The following is a 6,135-nucleotide window of genomic DNA, read 5'->3' as shown; positions in this document are numbered from 1 at the left end:
TTTTCATGTACTTAAGTCGGCATTGTGCCTTTTGTATTTAATTGCGATGCAATTTCTGTGTTTCACCGTCATTAAGAAGGTCGGAGGGATACAGTAAACCTGAGGTGAAGCATCGGAATCTATAACTAGTGTCACATGAATGGTTCAAAACACAGACAGTAAGAAGAGTCAGTTTTCTTGTACTTAAGTCAGCATTGAGCATTTTGTATTTCATTCCGATGCAATTTCTGTGTTTCATCGTCAATAAGAAGGTCAGAGGTATACAGTAAACCTGAAGTGAAGCATCGGAATCTATAACTAGTGTCACAGGTATGGTTCAAAACATAGACAGTAAGCTGAGTCAGTTTTCTTGTACTTAAGTCGGCATTGTGCTTTTTTGTCTTTAATTCCGATGCAATTTCTGTGTTTCATCGTCAATAAGAAGGTCAGAGGGATACAGTAAACCTGAAGTGAAGCATCGGAATCTATAACTAGTGTCACAGGAATGGTTCAAAACATAGACAGTAAGAAGAGTCAGTTTTCTTGTACTTAAGTCGGCATTGTGCCTTTTGTGTTTAATTCCGATGCGAATTCTGTGTTTCATCGTCAATATGAGGGTCAGAAGCACACAGTAAACCTGAAGTTAAGCATCGGAATCTATAACTAGTGTGGCTGGAATTGTTCAAAGCATAGACAGTAAGAAGAGTCAGTTTTCTTGTACTTAAGTCGGCATTGTGCCATTTGTATTTAATTCCGATGGAATTTCAGTGTTTCTTCGTCATTAAGAAGGTCAGAGGGATACAGTAAACCGGAAGTGAAGCATCTGAATCTATAACTAGTGTCACAGGAATGGTTCACAACATATACAGTAAGAAGAGCCAGTTTTCTTGTACTTAAGTCAGCATTGTGCCTTTAGTATTTAATTCCGGTACAATTTCTGTGTTTCATCGTCAATATGAGGGTCAGAAGCACACAGTGAACCTGAAGTGAAGCATCGGAATCTATAACTATTGTGACAGGAATGGTTCAAAGCATAGACAGTAAGAAGAGTCAGTTTTATTGTACTTAAGTCGGCATTGTGCCATTTGTATTTAACTCCGTTGGAATTTCAGTGTTTCTTCGTCATTAAGAAGGTCAGAGGAATACAGTGAACCTGAAGTGAAGCATCGGAATCTATAACTAGTGTCACAGGAATGGTTCAAAACATAGACAGTAGGAAGAGTCAGTTTTCTTGTACTTAAGTCGGCATTGTGCCTTTAGTATTTAATTCCGATGGAATTTCTGTGTTTCATTGTCAATAAGAAGGTCAGAGGGATACAGTAAACCTGAAGCGAAGCATCGGAATGTATAACTAGTGTCACAGGAATGGTTCAAAGCATAGACAGTAAGAAGAATCAGTTTTCTTGTACTTAAGTCGGTATTGTGCCTCTTGTATTTAATTCCGATGCAATTTCTGTGTTTCATCGTCAATAAGAAGGTCAGAGTGATACAGTAAACCGGGAGTGAAGCATCGGAATCTATAACTAGTGTCACAGGAATGGTTCAAAACATAGACAGTAAGAAGAGTCAGCTTTCTTGTACATAAGTCGGCATTGTGCCTTTTGTATTTAATTCCGATGCAATTTCTGTGTTTCATTGTCAATGAGAGGTCAGTGGGATACAGCAAACCTGAAGTAAAGCATCGGAATCTATAACGAGTGTCACAGGAATGGTTCAAATCATAGACAGTAAAAAGAGTCAGTTTTCTTGTACTTAAGTCGGCATTGTGCCTTTTGTATTTAATTCCGATGCAAATTCTGTGTTTCCACGTCAATAAGAAGGTCGGAGGGATACAGTAAACCTGAGGTGAAGCATCGGAATCTGTAACTAGTGTCACAGGAATGGTTCAAAACATAGACAGTACTAAGAGTCAGTTTTCTTGTACTTATGTCAGCATTTTGCCTTTTGTATTTAATTGCGATGCAATTTCTGTGTTTCACCGTCATTAAGAAGGTCGGAGGGATACTGTAAACCTAAGGTGAAGCATCGGAATCTATAACTAGTGTCACATGAATGGTTCAAAACAAAGACAGTAAGAAGAGTCAGTTTACTTGTACTTAAGTCGGCATTCTGCCTTTTGTATTTAATTCCGATGCAAATTCTGTGTTTCAACGTCAATAAGAAGGTCAGAGGGATACAGTAAACCTGAAGTGTAAAATCGGAATCAACAACTAGTGTCACAAGAATGGTTCAAAACATAGAAAGTAAGAAGAGTCAGTTTTCTTGTACTTAAGTCGCCATTGTGCCTCATATTTTTAATTCCGACGCGAAATCTGTGTTTCATCGTCAATAAGAAGGTCAGAGGGATACAGTAAACCTGAAGTGAAGCATCGGAATCTATAACTAGTGTCACAGGAATGGTTCAAAACATACACAGTAAGAAGAGTCAGTATTCTTGTACTTAAGTCGGCATTGTGCATTTGTATTTAATACCGAAGCAATTTATGTGTTTCATCGCCAATAAGAATGTCAGTGGGATACAGTAAACCTGAAGTAAAGCATCGGAATCTTCAACGAGTGTCACATGAATGGTTCAAAACATAGACAGTAAGAAGAGTCAGTTTAGTTGTACTTAAATCGGCATTGTGCCTTTTGTATTTAATTCCGATGCAATTTCTGTGTTTCTTCGTCAATAAGAACGTCAGAAGGATACAGTAAATGTGAAGTGAAGCATCGGAATCTATAACTAGTGTCACAGGAATGGTTCAAACATAGACAGTAAGTAGAGTCAGTTTTCTTGTACTTAAGTCGGCATTGTGCCTTTTGTATTTAATTCCGATGCAAATTCTCTGTTTCAACGTCAATAAGAAGGTCGGAGGGATACAGTAAACCTGAGGTGAAGCATCGGAATCTGTAACTAGTGTCACAGGAATGGTTCAAACATAGACTGTACTAAGAGTCAGTTTTCTGGTACTTAAGTCAGCATTGTGCCTTTTGTATTTAATTGCGATGCAATTTCTGTGTTTCACCGTCATTAAGAAGGTCGGAGGGATACAGTAAACCTAAGGTGAAGCATCGGAATCTATAACTAGTGTCACATGAATGGTTCAAAACACAGACAGTAAGAAGAGTCAGTTTTCTTGTACTTAAGTCGGCATTCTGCCTTTTGTATTTAATTCCGATGCAAATTCTGTGTTTCAACGTCAATAAGAAGGTCAGAGGGATACAGTAAACCTGAAGTGTAAAATCGGAATCAACAACTAGTGTCACAGGAATGGTTCAAAACATAGAAAGTAAGAAGAGTCAGTTTTCTTGTACTTAAGTCGCCATTGTGCCTCATGTTTTTAATTCCGACGCAAATACTGTGTTTCATCGTCAATAAGAAGGTCAGAGGGATACAGTATACCTGAAGTGAAGCATCGGAATCTATAACTAGTGTCACAGGAATGGTTCAAAACATACACTGTAAGAAGAGGCAGTCTTCTTGTACTTAAGTCGGCATTGTGCATTTGTATTTAATACCGAAGCAATTTCTGTGTTTCATCGCCAATAAGAATGTCAGTGGGATACAGTAAACCTGAAGTAAAGCATCGGAATCCACAACGAGTGTCACATGAATGGTTCAAAACATAGACAGTAAGAAGAGTCAGCTTAGTTGTACTTAAATCGGCATTGTGCCTTTTGTATTTAATTCCGATGCAATTTCTGTGTTTCTTCGTCAATAAGAAGGTCAGAGGGATACAGTAAATGTGAAGTGAAGCATCGGAATCTATAACTAGTGTCACAGGAATGGTTCAAAACATAGACAGTAAGAGGAGTCACTTTTCTTGTACTTAAGTCGGAATTCTGCCTTTTGTATTTAATTCCGATGCAATTTCTGTGTTTCACCGTCATTAAGAAGGTCGGAGGGATACAGTAAACCTGAGGTGAAGCATCGGAATGTATAACTAGTGTCACAGGAATGGTTCAAAACATAGACAGTAAGAAGAGTCAGTTTTCTTGTACTTAAGTCGGCATTGTGCCTCTTGTATTTACTTCCGATGCAATTTCTGTGTTTCATTGTCAATAAGAAGGTCAGAGGGATACAGTAAACCGGAAGTGAAGCATCGGAATCTATAACTAGTGTCATAGCAATGGTACAAATCATAGACACTAAGAAGAGTCTGTTATCTTGTACTTAAGTCGGCATTGTGCCTCTTGTATTTAATTCCGATGCATTTTCTGTGTTTCATCGTCAATAAGAAGGTCAGAGGGATACAGTAAACCGGAAGTGAAGCATCGGAATCTATAACTAGTGTCACAGGAATGGTTCACAACATATACAGTAAGAAGAGTCAGTTTTCTTGTACTTAAGTCGGCATTGTGCCTTTAGTATTTAATTCCGGTACAATTTCTGTGTTTCATCGTCAATATGAAGGTCAGAGGGATACCGTAAACCTGCAGTGAAGCATCGGAATCTATAACTAGTGTCACAGGAATGGTTCAAAACATAGACAGTAAGAAGAGTCAGCCTTATTGTACTTAAGTCGGCATTGTGCCTTTTGTATTTAATTCCGATGCAATTTCTGTGTTTCATTGTCAATAAGAAGGTCAGTGGGATACAGAAAACCTGAAGTAAAGCATCGGAATCTATAACGAGTGTCATATGAATGGGTCAAAACATAGACAGTAAGAAGAGTCAGTTTTCTTGTACTTAAGTCGGGATTGTGCCTTCTTATTTAATTCCGTTGCAATTTCTGTGTTTCATCGTCAATAAGAAGGTCAGAGGGATACAGTAAACCTGAAGTGAAGCATCGGAATCTATAACTAGTGTCACAGGAATGGTTTAAATCATAGACAGTAAGAAGAGTAAGTTTTCTTGTACTTAAGTCGGCATTGTGCCTTTTGTATTTAATTCCGATGCAAATTCTGTGTTTCAACGTCAATAAGAAGGTAAGAGGCATACAGTAAACGTGAGGTGAAGCATCGGAATCTATAACTAGTGTCACAGGACTGGTTCAAAACATAGACAGTACTAAGAGTCAGTTTTCTTGTTCTTAAGTCGGCATTGTGCCTTTTGTATTTAATTCCGATGAAATTTCTGTGTTTCATCGTCAATAAGAAGGTCAGAGGGATAAAAAGAACCTGAAGTGAAGCATCGGAATATATAACTAGTGTCACAGAAATGGTTCAAAACATAGACAGTAAGAAGAATCAGTTTTCTTGTACTTAAGTCGGCATTGTGCCTTTTGTATTTAATTGCGATGCAATTTCTGTGTTTCACCGTCAATAAGAAGGTAGGAGGGATACAGTAAACCTGAGGTGAAGCATCGGAATCTATAACTAGTGTCACATAGATGGTTTAAAACATAGCCAGTAAAAAGGGTCAGTTTTCTTGTACTTATGTCATCATTGAGCATTTTGTATTTCATTCCGATGCAATTTCTGTATTTCATCGTCAATAAGAAGGTCAGAGGTATACAGTAAACCTGAAGTGAAGCATCGGAATCTATAGCTAGTGTCACAGGTATGGTTCAAAACGTAGACTGTAAGACGAGTCAGTTTTCTTGTACTTAAGTCGGCATTGTGTTTTTTTTGTATTTAATTCCGATGCAATTTGTGTGTTTCATCGTCAATAAGAAGGTCAGAGGGATACAGCAAACCTGAAGTGAAGCATCGGAATCTATAACTAGTGTCACAGGAATGGTTCAAACATAGACAGTAAGAAGAGTCAGTTTTCTTGTACTTAAGTCTGCATTGTGCCTTTTGTGTTTAATTCCGATGCGAATTCTGTGTTTCATCGTCAATATGAGGGTCAGAAGCACACAGTGAACCTGAAGTGAAGCATCGGAATCTATAACTAGTGTGACAGGAATGGTTCAAAGCATAGACAGTAAGAAGAGTCAGTTTTATTGTACTTAAGTCGGCATTGTGCCATTTGTATTTAATTCCGATGGAATTTCAGTGTTTCTTCGTCATTAAGAAGGTCAGAGGAATGCAGTGAACCTGAAGTGAAGCATCGGAATCTATAACTAGTGTCACAGGAATGGTTCAAAACATAGACAGTAAGAAGAGTCAGTTTTCTTGTACTTAAGTCGGCATTGTGCCTTTAGTACTTAATTCCGATGGAATTTCTGTGTTTCATTGTCAATAAGAATGTCAGAGGGATACAGTACACCTGAAGCGAAGCATCGGAAT

The sequence above is a fragment of the Schistocerca serialis genome, unplaced genomic scaffold, assembly GCF_023864345.2.
Source record: "Schistocerca serialis cubense isolate TAMUIC-IGC-003099 unplaced genomic scaffold, iqSchSeri2.2 HiC_scaffold_1417, whole genome shotgun sequence".
Classification (NCBI taxonomy): domain Eukaryota; kingdom Metazoa; phylum Arthropoda; class Insecta; order Orthoptera; family Acrididae; genus Schistocerca; species Schistocerca serialis.
Note: the sequence above shows the minus strand (reverse complement) of the source record.